This window comes from Leopardus geoffroyi, chromosome B2, assembly GCF_018350155.1.
Source record: "Leopardus geoffroyi isolate Oge1 chromosome B2, O.geoffroyi_Oge1_pat1.0, whole genome shotgun sequence".
NCBI lineage: Eukaryota > Metazoa > Chordata > Mammalia > Carnivora > Felidae > Leopardus > Leopardus geoffroyi.
Window position 1 is genome coordinate 5,188,997 of NC_059332.1, and position 15,135 is coordinate 5,204,131.

The window sequence follows — 15,135 nt, forward strand, 5'->3', positions numbered from 1 at the left end:
GATGAGAGCTGTCACCTGCCTTTGAGAACCGTGGTCATTGTATCTCTTCGAAATTGGGATTGAGTTGAAAATTAAAATACGAAAACGTTCCCTTTTCTCACGGACTTGTTTCCTAAGTCTTTCCCTCCCTTTGGTTCTTTCATTCACTTGAATGATGAAGAATGATGGTAACTCCTCGTGTCCTTTCTTCATAAACGAAGTGATTTCACACACCGGTGGGGATTCAGCATAATGACTAGGTCAGGCTGTCACTTCCATGACTGAAGAATAAATGTCCACCCCTTTTCTCTAGCGTTGGTGTGTGTAGACCTCCTTCTGGGGAGAGACATACACTAGTTGTGTTGCTAATTAGCTTCCCAGGGCAGCCTGGGCGTTTATTTCCTCCTAGTTAGGGTTGCCTGATAAAAAGTACAGTGTGAATATGTGCCAAATATCGTACAGTAAAAAAAAATAGTGATTTGTCTGAAATTCACATTTAATCGGGAATGTTGTTTGCGTCTTCGCTAAGTCTGGCTGCCTTGTTCATCCCTGTCCCTCTGTGTTACATGCATTTCCTGAATGTCTATCGCTGTTGTGATTTACTGAGGCTCTTGGTGCTGAGTGGATCTCAGCCTCCAGTGACCGAGCATCACATTAAATTTATTTATTTATAAAATATTGAAGACGTTCACATGACTCAATAGGTACAAAAGGCTATTTGCTTAAAAAAAAAAAAAAAGATCTCTGTTCCTGCCCTCTCTCTAGTCATAAAAAATATTAATGACTTCTTGTATATTCTTCCAGAGGTAATTCATTCTCAAGCAAGTTCATATTTATATTCCTCCCCCACCCTATTCCATTTTTGAACAAATAGTAAATACCAAAATCACTATTTTGCGTTTTCTTTCTTCACCTAACAGTAGGTCTTGCTATATAGCAGCGTGCAACGAGCTTTCTCTTTCTTCTTCACAAATGTGGGGTATTTCAAGATAGGGCAAGATTGGAATTTATTGAACCAGTTCCCTGCTCACAGAAGTTGGCTGACAACCAGTATTGTGCCCAGGAGCAACCTAGTGTGCTCATGATTTCGTAAGTGCCCAGGCATGTCTGCCAAGTAAATTCCCTGCATTGGGGTCACTGGAAGTAGAGAGTGCCACCTGCCCTCCACAGAGACTGTACCAACTTAGACTCATGACATTAGAAGGACTGAGAATGCCCACGTAGCCATATTCTCAACACAGGAGAGTAGGACGTTTTTTCCATATATGACCATCTCGTAGGTGAAAACGTGCTGTGTTAGTTTTAATTTGTGTTCCCCTTTTTATTACTGACTTTGAGCATCTTTTGGGGTCTTTAAAATGCATTTATATTTTCCGTGTTCTGTCTATTGATAGACTTTTTCTATTGGATAGCTATTGATTTGAAGGCATTCTTGTTTATTAGGGAAATTATTTCTTTGTGATGAGAGTTGCAACTATTTTTTCCACTTTGTTGTTGACACTTTGACTTTATGGTGATGCTTCTATGAAAATTTTTATTTATCCATATCTTTTATTAATGAATACAATTCCTATTTTTTTCTGTTGTGAGTTCTGAATTCATATGCCTAGGTCTTCCTCACTCAGAGATTGTATTCTCCCATAGTTTCTTTTCTTTCAAAAATTTTTTTATGTTTGTTTATTTTTGAGAGAGAGAGACAGAGTGTGAACGGGCGAGGGGCAGAGAGAGAGGGAGACAGACACAGAATCCGAAGCAGGCTCCAGGCTCTGAGCTGTCAGCACAGAGCCCAACGCAGGGCTCAAACCCATGAACTGCGAGATCATGACCTGAGCTGAAGTCAGACGCTGAACCGACTGAGCCACCCAGGCGCCCCTGTTTCTTTTCTTTAAAAAAACAAAACAAAACAGATTTTGGGCACCTGGGTGGCTCAGTGGGTTCGGCATTCGACTTCTGGTCAGGTCATGATCTCACGGTTCATTTGTGAGTTCAAGCTCTGTGTCGGGCTCTCTGCTGTCAGCACAGAGCCTGCTTCAGATCCTCTGTTCCCTTCTCTCAAAGGCCCTCCCCCATTTGGGCTCTCTCTCTCTCAAAAATAAACAGCTTTATTGGGATATAGTTCATATAAGCATACAATTCGCCAATTTAGACTATACAATTCAGTGACTGTGTAGTCACACAGGTGTGCAACCTTCAGCATAGTCTATTTTATTTATTTATTTATTTAAATTTATTTTTAACATTTATTTAGTTTTGAGAGACAGAGACAGAGCACGAGTGGGGGAGGGGCAGAGAGAGAGGGAGACACAGAATCCAAAGCGGGCTCCAGGCTCTCAGCTGTCAGCACAGAGCCCGACGCAGGGCTCGAACCCACGAACCGTGAGATCATGACCTGAGCTGAAGTTGGACGCTCAACCGACTGAGCCACCCAGGCGCCCCACAGCATAGTCTATTTTAGAACCTCTTCATTACCTCAGAGGAAATCCTGTGCACATCCAAATTCACTCGCCATTTTATTCTACTCTTCCCCAGTCTAAGCCACCGGTGATTTGCTTTCTGTCTGTGTTCCATATACATGGAATTGCATCATTTGTGGTCATTTCTGATTGGCTCTTTCATGTAGCATAATATTTTCATTTTTTAGCATAATGTTATCAAGATTCATCTACCTTATAGTATGGGTCAGTACTTCATTTCTTTTTATTGATGAATAATATTCCACTAACTGCTATGTCACATTATGTTATCCATTTTTCAGTTGGTGGACCTTTGGGTTGTTTCTACTTTTTGACTATTGTGAATAATGCTTCTGTGGACACGCATGTACAGATTTTTAAGTGGACATAGGTTTTCATTTCTCTTGGATATATACATAGGAGTAGAAATGCTGGCTTATATGGTAAGTGTGTTTAACTGTTTGAGGAACTGACCAACTGTTTTCTAGAGTGGCTGCGTCATTTTACATTTCTACCAGCAGTGTATGTAGGTTTCACTCTCTCCATATCCTCAGCAACATTTTTCATTGTTTGCCTTTTGGATATTAGCTGTGCTAGTGGGTGTGAAGTAGTATCTTCTTGTCCTTTGGATTTGCATTTCCCTGATAGCTAATGATGCTAAGCATGTTTCATGTGCTTATTGGCCGCTTGTATATTTTCTTTGGACAACTGTCTGTTCAGACCCTTGCCTATTTGAAAAATTATTTGTCTTTTTATTATTGAGCTGTAACAGTTCTTTATGTATTCTAGATATAGATATCTAATAATAAGATAATATATTATGTGATTTACAAAAATTTCATTCCATAAAATGGGTTGCCTTTTCACTTTTTTGTTGGTGTCTTTTCAATCCCAGATTTTAAATTATGATGTCCATTTTATCTGTTTTTTTCTTTTGCTGTTTTTATTTTGCTGTCGTTGTAAGAAACCTTTGTTTAACCCAAGGTCACAAAGATTTACCCCTGTGTTTCCTTCTAGTGGGTTTATAATTTTAGCTCTGACATTTCAGTTTTTGATCCATTTTGATTTAATTTTTGTATATGGTGTGAGGTAGAAGTCCAATTTCATTCTTTTGCATGTTGATACCTGGTCATTGTGGTACCATTTGTTGGAAAGACTGTTCTTTCCACAGTGGACTGTCCTGGTACCTTTGCCAAAAATCAATCCCATGGTTTGTTATAGTGCTTTTATGATTTTTGTTTTGTTTTTTTTTTTAAGTTTCTTTATTTTGAGAGAGCATGCATGTGTGTGGGGGGGAGGGGCAGAAAGAGAGGGAGAGAGAGAGGATCTCAAGTAGGCTCTGCACCAGCAGCACAGAACACAGGGGCTTGAACTAACCAACCATGAGCTCATGACCTGAGCTGAAATCAAAAGTCATATGCTTAACTGTCTGAGCCACCCAGACACCTCAGTTTTGTTTTTTACATTAGGAACCTAGAGTAGTGTAAGGTATGAGGTAGGGATACAACTTTTTTTCCCCCTCCAAATGGCTACCCATTTTTCCAGTATCATTTATTTAATAATTAATTTCTCTTCGCACCTATACCATTCTCTTTTAATGACTGTCACTTCACAATATGTTTCACTGTCTGGTAGGACTAATTTCCCCTTAATTCTCTTCTCTCTTAGATGAGATTGGACATGGTCAGGGTTTATGGCCATAGAAGGCCTGACCCTGCTTAGCTTCTGAGATCAGAGTTCTCTTTCCAAAAAATTCTGGCCTCCCCTTCTTGTTATTTGTCCACGTGAATTTTATAATCAGTTTTGTCTAGTTTCCTATTCCCTCGATTGAAATTTCTGCCAGCATCATTTTTATTGGGAAGATAGAAATGTATAGATTAATTTAGGAAAAAGTGACCTATTTCTGATGTTGAGCCTATGTATCCATTCATGTTCATTCATGAATGGACATTCATTCATGTTTTTCTCCATTTATTTCTTGTGTTCCCCACAACTTCCCATTTTAAAGTTTTAAAAAGGGCAAATATCGTAGTGAATTCATTCCTACGTCTTCTGTTTTTTATTATTTTTGTTTGCTGTTGTTGCTATTTTATGGTATGTCATTTACGTTCTTTTCTTGTTGCCATATTCTCCCATTATTTCTTCTGATTATTGTGAGTGGTAAAAATTCTAAGAAAAAGTAGACACAACTTAATCTTATGTTTAGTTTTTTAAATTAATCGTTTGCTCCTTGAGGTTTAACAATAGACAGGTATCTTCTTTGTTCACCGTGAGGGATTGCAAAGTTATTTGTCATGCATACCAGCAACCCTGTTTAATCCTATTTAATGTCACTTTAATGTTTTTAACTAAAATACCATGTCTTTATTTAACATGGATGCTTACAATAAACTTTAACTTTTTTAAAACCTTAACTCATTAATGTTAGTAGGTGAGAAATTTGTAGGCTAGAAGTCAAAATACATCAACTTATGTTTTAAGATTGATCTCTTTCCTCAAGTTTATTCATTTAGCTAGAGGGAAAATATGCATATACCTGAAAAAGTTCATTGCCCCCATAAGAAAGCATATGCTAGCCGGCATGTAAGTGGTTTCAGAATTGATGGGCATATCAGCCACTTAAAACAATTACTAAGTTATCATAAAGTTTTGGTCTTATATAGCATTTGAAATCTCCTGATAAAGGTAATTCATATACTGGGACCCAGGAAATGGAGGCTGCCCCCTGGACCAGCCCACATCACAAATCTAATTGTAAATTACAGGAAACATCTGTCCAGGAGTTCTCACACAAATCACAATCCTCCAACTCAGCCTTGGCTAACTTACCCTAGAAAACAAGACCTGCTAGCCTTAGAAGGAGATGCCCAGCCTCCCAGGTAACCTCCCACCCCCTCGTGCCCTTTTACACATTGCTGCTTCCGATGCTCAATAAAACTCACTCTCGCTCAAAGTCTCTCAGGAGGAATGCTCCATTGCTTGTGAGGCACTGTGTTCCTCCAACCCGTGGATTGTTTTCTCTTGACCTAAGGACCTCAAACTTCCTGCTAAATTGCATTATTATTATTTTTAAGTTTATTTATTTATTTTGAGAGAGAGTGGGGGAGGGGCAGAGAGAGAGGAAGACAGAGAATCCCAAGCACGCTCCGTACTGTTAGCTTAGAGCTGGACTCGGGGCTCGATCTCATGAACCGTGAAATCGTGACCTGAGCTGAAATCAAGAGTCGGATGCCCAACCAACTGAGTCACCCATGTGCCCCCAAACTGCATTATTTTTGTCATTTGAAATTCCACTGTGTGACTCACTATGTCTCTGCTGTGAGCTTATCTGAACCTAAGCATTTTATAGCTTATAAGCTGAAAAACAAAAGTGACTGATGTCACTTATCAACTGAAAGGACATCTGGCTCTTATGATGGAAAGTTCAAGATAGGAGGCAGCGGCTTAAATGAGATAAAAGTTTTATTTCATCCTCAGAAAAACTCAAAAGGTTGGCAGCCCAGGGCGGCCCCCGTGCTCCGTGTCTATGCTTGTTAGCGCTGGTTTGCATTCTCAAAGCTTCTTCATAGCTACAGATGGCTGCTGGGGCGCCAACCCTCGTGCTCTTTCTAGGCAGCAGGAAGAGGGAAAGAGGAGGAAGGCAAAAAAGAGCTTTCCCTGGAAGTCCTATCCAATGGGACTTTATACCTGATCCAGAAGAACTGAATCACATGACCTCATTAAGCTACAGGTTGGTGGGGGCGGGGGGGGGGGGTGGTTTGCAAATGGAGTCTTCTAGCTGGGTACCCTGGTGCTCCAAATAACAACCTGAGTCTCATTACTAAGGAATAAGGGAATCATTTTCACTGCGTACACATGAGCCGTCTTATCTTGAGCCTCTCTTTCTGCACCCTTGGCCCTCATCATCCCTTCCTTGTCCAGATCCTGGCACAAGAAGTGCTCCATTGGTGCTTATTGGATACATTTTTGTACTTGGCCCAGCTCTGGGCTCACCCCACTCCTGCATCTCATCCATTCTCCTATCTTGTCCCTGAGCCTTACTTATTCCATCTCTGAACTATCCAAAGAGAAAGATTGCGGGTGGGATGAGGCTTCCAAGATGGTCTAGCAGTCACGGACAATAAGATACTCAGAGAAGGAATGAGGTTTAAGAGCAAGATCAAGTCAGCAATGTCGGGGTCAGAAATATCCATTCTAGGGGCACCTGGCTGGTTCAGTCAGTAGAGCATGGGACTCTCGATCTCAGGGCTGTGAGTTCAGGCCCCACATTGGGTGTAGAGATTACTTAGAAATAAAATCTTAAAAAAAAAAAAAAAGCAAGAAATATCCATTCTATATAACTGTTTGTAATTTTTAAAAAAGCTTCTGTGTTAGAACGACCTTGTCAAGATACCAAAGTCTTCTTTAAAAATGAAGATTAGGGGCGCCTGGGTGGCGCAGTCGGTTAAGCGTCCGACTTCAGCCAGGTCACGATCTCGCGGTCCGTGAGTTCGAGCCCCGCGTCAGGCTCTGGGCTGATGGCTCAGAGCCTGGAGCCTGTTTCCGATTCTGTGTCTCCTTCTCTCTCTGCCCCTCCCCCGTTCATGCTCTGTCTCTCTCTGTCCCAAAAATAAATAAACGTTGAAAAAAAAAATTTTAAAATAAAAATGAAGATTATAATTGTATCTTATTAATGCAAAGGTAAGATGTGTTCCGTTTAGAAAAAAGAAAGAAAATACAGGTAGGCAAGGAAGAGGAAAAAATCATGAAAAATTATTTTTAAGAGAAGTTTGAACTTGTGAAGCCTTACTTTAAAAGTCCTATTTTATCATTCAAAAGCAACTCCACCTTTAATGGAAAAAGTTTTTGGAAGGTAGACAGGCTTTGTATGTGAATTCTTAATCGTTTTCTTCCCCTTCCGTGAAGACCTAAAACAATGGGAAGGTGGGCATAAGGCAAACAGCAGGAGAGGGCCTGGCTCCAGCCAGGAACTGAGGGTTCAGAGACTGACTGGGGAAGGTCTTGTTAAGGAGCCCGGACTGGAATGTGCTTACTTCAAGAGCCGTAGGGGTGGATTGGGGCTGCTACAGAGGGATCTTGAGATCTGACTCTGAAACTTGGTTTCCTTTCATTAAAATAGGAATAAGAGGAACTATTTCAGAGAGAGTTGTTACGGGCATCAAATAGAAAAATGTGTCAAAACGTGAATTAACCCACAAAGTACTACTTATGTATTTAAAAAAGCAAAACTTACAAACTGTTAGAGCCCAAACGACTTTTGATAACATCTGATCCACATGCCTGTTAATGTTGAAGAAGAGGAGATCCATTGTTTGCTCATATAAATGTACAGAATAAAGAGAACCTTAAGAGGCACCTGGGGGGTTCAGTCACTTAGGTGTCCGACTCGTGATGTCGGCTCAGGTCATGATCTCTCGGTTCCTGAGTTGGAGCCCCGCATCAGACCCCACACTGACAGCGTGGAACCTGCTTGGGAGTCTCTCTCTCCCCGTCTGTCTGCCCCTTCGCTGCTTGTGCACACACACCGTCTCTCAAAATAAATGAATAAACTTAAAAGAGAGAGAATCTTAACTATGATCTTAAGAATGGGAAACACTCTTGTTGCTGAGCACTGTAAGTTTGCACGGAGAAAATGACAATGAATTGCCATCCAGCTACAGTATTGTTGTGGAAGCACGTTATACAAGGGTAGCTCTCGCAGCGCCCAGGGGTTGGAACTTTGGTACACGGTCCATTTGCCAAGCTGTGTGCCTTTGGAGTGGTGTCTGCCCAGATAGGTGCCTTTTCTTAATTTGGCCAGAGGAACCCAGCGTTATGGTAGGGGACTGGTTTTATCCATGGGATTCTTGACCAACTGTCCCTGGCCACCAGCAGCATTGCTGTTCTGGGGCAGCATCTTGGGCAGCTGACTGAATGCTATCACCGGAGACCCAGCTGTTCTCTTGCCTTTTGAGTAGAGAGTGGTCAGTTCCTGCAGATGGAAGATGGCCAGTCTACCCTTCTGTCCACTTGCCTCTCAAGTGGTGAGATGGCAAATTGTTTGTAGTACCAGGTGTTCTTCTGGGGTCTTAGGCAAGAAGCTTATGGGACTCTTAACTAAATGTTGACATTCTTTTTTTTTTTGTCCCTAATGTTTTATTTTTGAGGCAGAGAGAGACAGAGCGTGAATGGGGGAGGGGCAGAGAGAGGAGGAGACACAGAATCCGAAGCAGGCTCCAGGCTCCGAGCTGTCAGCACAGAGCCCGACGCGGGGCTCGAACCCACGTACCATGGGATCATGACCTGAGCCAAAGTCGGACGCTGAACCGACTGAGCCACCCAGGTGCTCCTAAATGTTGGCATTCTTCACTTTGTCTTAGTGAAGTTAGTGTTCTGATGACCTCTGTTATTGGGACATCCAGAAGTGTTATAGCTACCTCCTGACTTTACCTTAGGTCACCTTCACTCCTTTCCACTCTCTTAGTCCACAACAGCTCAATAACACTAGGCCCTTTGAGGCCCCCTTCCACCACCACCCCCCGCGACTGGCCCGTGATGGTTGTAGGGTGGGCAGCAGCCTTGTTCCAAGTCGTCAAGGACAGCTGTCAGTGAAGTTGAACAGGATGCATTCTTGTGATTTGTTTCCTGACGAAAACTCAAAAGCAAGGTCTGGTAGTTCCAAAACTCCCCTTCCACAGAATGCTGTGTTCAATATTGTTTATAGGCTCCTTGTTCTTTCCAATTGCCTCTGATAAAGTTAATTTGTTTATGAGGACCCACAAAATGGAGGCTGCCTCAGTGGCCCAGCCCATCACAAATCTAAACCTAAGTCACCCTGCACTTAGGGAAACATCTCTTCAAGAACACCTAATATACCAAGCACAATCTTCAAACAGCTTTAGCAAGCTTACCTTATGCTAGAAAATAGTTCCTGCTAGCCTTAGGAGGAGTCTTCCCATCTCTTAGCCAATCATGCCCTCTTCTCATTGCCCATTCTAATGCCTGTAGGGGCGGAAAAAGTTTATTTCTACCCTTCTAGTTTCTTTGGGTGGTCTAATAATCAAATTGATATAAGGCAGATCAATAGGAGAAAACCTTATTTCATATGTGTGGGAGCCCCATAAAAATATGAGACTCCAGAAGCAAGCCAGGTAGTTAAAACTTCTATAACATCCTGAGGTAAGGAAAGGGGTAGGGGTTTAGGGACACAATGGGGGAGAAAGGTCATTTACAGGGAAGGAGAAGGGGCTATCTGGAAAACAAAGGTTGCCCTCTCATACAGATACGTTTCTTAGGTAAAAAGCTATCTCTGGTAATAGCTCTCTTCCTCATAGAGGCTCCTTTTCCAAAGTAAATATAGGCGGCTGAGGAGGAAGTAAAGAGTTTTTCGTGAATCCACTGGGTATTGATCACCTTTAGCTCAAAATAATCCTCATGCCAAAGTGGCATGCTTTGGGATGACGGGTTCTGCTCCCCTTAATTCTCTTTTTTTTTCAATATATGAAATTTATTGTCAAATTGGTTTCCATACAACACCCAGTGCTCATCCCAAAAGGTGCCCTCAATACCCATCACCCACCCTCCCCTCCCTCTCACCCCCCCATCAACCCTCAGTTCTCAGTTTTTAAGAGTCTCTTATGCTTTGGTTCTCTCCCACTCTAACCTCTTTTTTTTTTCCTTCCCCTCCCCCATGGGTTTCTGTTAAGTTTCTCAGGATCCACATAAGAGTGAAAACATACAGTATCTTTCTCTGTATGGCTTATTTCACTTAGCATAACACTCTCCAGTTCCATCCATGTTGCTACAAAGGGCCATATTTCATTCTTTCTCATTGCCACGTGGTTCTCCATTGTGTATATAAACCACAATTTCTTTATCCATTCATCAGTTGATGGACATTTAGGCTCTTTCCATAATTTGGCTATTGTTGAGAGTGCTGCTATAAACATTGGGGTACAAGTGCCCCTATGCATCAGTACTCCTGTATCCCTTGGGTAAATTCCTAGCAGTGCTATTGCTGGGTCTTAGGGTAGGTCTATTTTTAATTTTTTGAGGAACCTCCACACTGTTTTCCAAAGTGGCTGCACCAATTTGCATTCCCACCAACAGTGCAAGAAGGTTCCCGTTTCTCCACATCCTCTCCAGCGTATATAGTCTCCTGATTTGTTCATTTTGGCCACTCTGACTGGCGTGAGGTGATATCTGAGTGTGGTTTTGATTTGTATTTCCCTGATAAGGAGTGACATTGAGTATCTTTTCATGTGCCTGTTGGCCATCCGGATGTCTTCTTTAGAGAAGTGTCTATTCATGTTTTCTGTCCATTTCTTCACTGGGTTATTTGTTTTTCGGGTGTGGAGTTTGGTGAGCTCTTTACAGATTTTGGATACTAGCCCTTTGTCCGATATGTCATTTGCAAATATCTTTTCCCATTCCGTTGGTTGCCTTTTAGTTTTGTTGGTTGTTTCCTTTGCTGTGCAGAAGCTTTTGATCTTCATAAGGTCCCAGTAGTTCATTTTTGCTTTTAATTCCCTTGCCTTTGGGGATGTGTCGAGTAAGAAATTGCTACGGCTGAGGTCAGAGAGGTCTCTTCCTGCTTTCTCCTCTAGGGTTTTGATGGTTTCCTGTCTCACATTCAGGTCCTTTATCCATTTTGAGTTTATTTTTGTGAATGGTGTCAGAAAGTGGTCTAGTTTCAACCTTCTGCATGTTGCTGTCCAGTTCTCCCAGCACCATTTGTTAAAGAGACTGTCTTTTTTCCATTGGATGTTCTTTCCTGCTTTGTCAAAGATGAGTTGGCCATACGTTTGTGGGTCTAGTTCTGGGGTTTCTATTCTATTCCATTGGTCTTTGTGTCTGTTTTTGTGCCAATACCATGCTGTCTTGATGATTACAGCTTTGTAGTCGAGGCTAAAGTCTGGGATTGTGATGCCTCCTGCTTTGGTCTTCTTCAAAATTACTTTGGCTATTCAGGGCCTTTTGTGGTTCCATATGAATTTTTGGATTGCTTGTTCTAGCTTCGAGAAGAATGCTGGTGCAATTTTGATTGGGATTGCATTGAGTGTAGATAGCTTTGGGTAGTATTGACATTTTGACAATATTTATTCTTCCAACCCATGAGCACGGAATGTTTTTCCATTTCTTTATATCTTCTTCAATTTCCTTCATAAGCTTTCTATAGTTTTCAGCATACAGATCTTTTACATCTTTGGTTAGATTTATCCCTAGGTATTTTATGCTTCTTGGTGCAATTGTGAATGGGATCAGTTTCTTTATTTGTCTTTCTGTTGCTTCATTATTAGTGTATAAGAATGCAACTGATTTCTGTACATTGATTTTGTATCCTGCAACTTTGCTAAATTCATGTATCAGTTATAGCAGACTTTTGGTGGAGTCTATCGGATTTTCCATGTATAATATCATGTCGTCTGCAAAAAGTGAAAGCTTAACTTCATCTTTGCCAATTTTGATGCCTTTGATTTCCTTTTGTTGTCTGATTGCTGATGCTAGCACTTCCAACACTATGTTAAACAACAGCGGTGAGAGTGGACATCCCTGTTGTGTTCCTGATCTCAGGGGAAAAGCTCTCAGTTTTTCCCCATTGAGGATGATGTTAGCTGTGGGCTTTTCATAAATGGCTTTATGATGTTTAAGTATGTTCCTTCTATCCCGACTTTCTCGAGGGTTTTTATTAAGAAAGTTGCTGAATTTTGTCAAATGCCTTTTCTGCATCGATTGACAGGATCATATGGTTCTTATCTTTTCTTTTATTAATGTGATGTATCACATTGATTGATTTGCGAATGTTGAACCAGCCCTGCATCCCAGGAATGAATCCCACTTGATCATGGTGTATAATTCTTTTTATATGCTGTTGAATTCAATTTGCTAGTATCTTATTGAGAATTTTTGCATCCATATTTATCAGGGATATTGGCCTGTAGTTCTCTTTTTTTACTGGGTCTCTGTCTGGTTTAGGAATCAAAGTAATACTGGCTTCATAGAATGAGTCTGGATGTTTTCCTTCCCTTTCTATTGTTTGGAATAGCTTGAGAAGGATAGGTATTATCTCTGCTTTAAATGTCTAGTAGAACTCCCCAGGGAAGCCATCTGGTCCTGGACTCTTCTTTGTTGGGAGATTTTTGATAACTGATTCCATTTCTTCGCTGGTTATGGGTCTGTTCAAGCTTTCTATTTCTTCCTGTTTGAATTTTGGAAGTGTGTGGGTGTTTAGGAATTTGGCCATTTCTTCCAGGTTGTCCAGTTTGTTGGCATATAATTTTTCATAGTATTCCCTGATAATTGCTTGTATCTCTGAGGGATTGGTTGTAATAATTCCATTTTCATTCATGATTTTATCTATTTTGGTCATCTCCCTTTTCTTTTTGAGAAGCCTGGCTAGAGGTTTATCAATTTTGTTTATTTTTTCAAAAAACCAACTCTTGGTTTTGTTGATCTGCTCTACAGTTTTTTTTAGATTCTATATTGTTTACTTCTGCTCTGATCTTTATTATTTCTCTTTTTCTGCTGGGTTTAGGCTGTCTTTGCTGTTCTGCTTCTATTTCCTTTAGGTGTGCTGTTAGATCTTGTATTTGGGATTTTTCTTGTTTCTGGAGATAGGCCTGGATTGCAATGTATTTTCCTCTCAGGACTGCCTTTGCTGCATTCCAAAGCGTTTGGATTGTTGTATTTTCATTCTCGTTTGTTTCCATATATTTTTTAATTTCTTGTCTAATTGCCTGGTTGACCCACTCATCCTTTAGTAGGGTGTTCTTTAACCTCCGTGCTCTTGGAGGTTTTCCAGACTTTTCCCTTTGGTTGATTTCAAGCTTCATCACATTGTGGTCTGAAAGTATGCATGGTATGATCTCAATTCTTGTATACTTATGAAGGGCTGTTTTGTGACCCAGTATGTGATCTATCTTGGAGAATGTTCTATGTGCACTCGAGAAGAAAGTATATTCTGTTGCTTTGGGATGCAGAGTTCTAAATATATCTGTCAAGTCCATCTGATCCAATGTATCATTCAGGGCCCTTGTTTCTTTATTGACCGTGTGTCTAGATGATCTATCCATTTCTGTAAGTGGAGTGTTAAAGTCCCCTGCAATTACCACATTCTTATCAATAAGGTTGCTTATGTTTGTGAGTAATTATTTTATATACTTGGGGGCTCCCATATCCGGCGCATAGACATTTATAATTGTTAGCTCTTCCTGATGGATAGACCCTGTAATTATTATATAATGCTCTTCTTCATCTCTTGTTACAGCCTTTAATTTTAAAGTCTAGTTTGTCTGATATAAGTATGGCTACTCCAGCTTTCTTTTGACTTCCAGTAGCATGATAAATAGTTCTCCATCCCCTCACTCTCAATCTGAAGGTGTCCTCGGGTCTAAAATGAGTCTCTTGTAGACAGCAAATAGATGGGTCTTGTTTTTTTATCCATTCTGATACCCTATGTCTTTTGGTTGGCGCATTTAGTCCATTTATGTTCAGTGTTATTATAGGAAGATATGGGTTTAGAGTCATTGTGATGTCTGTAGGCTTCATACTTGCAGTGATGTCTCTGGTACTTTGTCTCACAGGATCCCCCTTAGGATCTCTTGTAGGGCTGGTTTAGTGGTGACGAATTCCTTCAGTTTTTGTTTGTTTGGGACGACCTTTATCTCTCCTTCTATTCTAAATGACAGACTTGCTGGATAAAGGATTCTTGACTGCATATTTTTTCTGTTCATCACATGGAAGATCTCCTGCCATTCCTTTCTGGTCTGCCAGGTTTCAGTAGAGAGATGGGTCATGAGCCTTATCGGTCTCCCTTTATATGTTAGAGCACGTTTATCCCTAGCTGCTTTCAGAATTTTCTCTTTATCCTTGTATTTTGCCAGTTTCACTATGATATGTCGTGCAGAAGATCGATTCAAGTTACGTCTGAAGGGAGTTCTCTGTGCCTCTTGGATTTCAATGCCTTTTTCCTTCCCCAGATCAGGGAAGTTCTCAGCTATTATTTCTTCAAGTACACCTTCAGCACCTTTCCCTCTCTCTTCCTCCTCTGGGATACCAATTATGCGTAGATTATTTCTCTTTAGTGCATCACTTAGTTCTCTAATTTTCCCCTCATACTCGTGGATTTTTTTTATCTTTTTCTCAGCTCCCTCTTTTTCCATAATTTTAACTTCTAGTTCACCTATTATTCTCTCCTCTGCCTCTTCAATCCAAGCTGTGGTCGTTTCCATTTTATTTTGCAGCTCGGGTATAGCATTTTTTTAGCTCCTCCTGACTATTCCTTAGTCCCTTGATCTCTGTAGCAATAGATTCTCTGCTGTTCTCTATACTGTTTTCAAGCCCAGCGATTAATATTATGACTATTATTCTAAATGGACTTTCTGTTATATTGTTTAAATCCTTTTTGATTAGTTCGTTAGCTGTCGTTATTTCCTGGAGATTCTTTTGAGGGGAATTCTTCCGTTTATCGTCATTTTGGATAGTCCCTGGAGTGGTGCCCAACTGAGGGGCACTTCCCCTGAGCTGTCTTGAATACCTTGCACTGCCAGGCTTGTGGTGCTGGGGATCTGGCGTATTAGCTGGGGTGGATAGGCAAGGTGCACAGGGGCGGGAGGGGCAGGTTCAGCTCATTTCTCCTTCGGTGATCTGCTTCGGGAGGGAGTCAGCTTCGGGAGGGAGTCAGACCCGCCGCTGGAGGGATGGATCCGCAGAAGCACAGCATTCG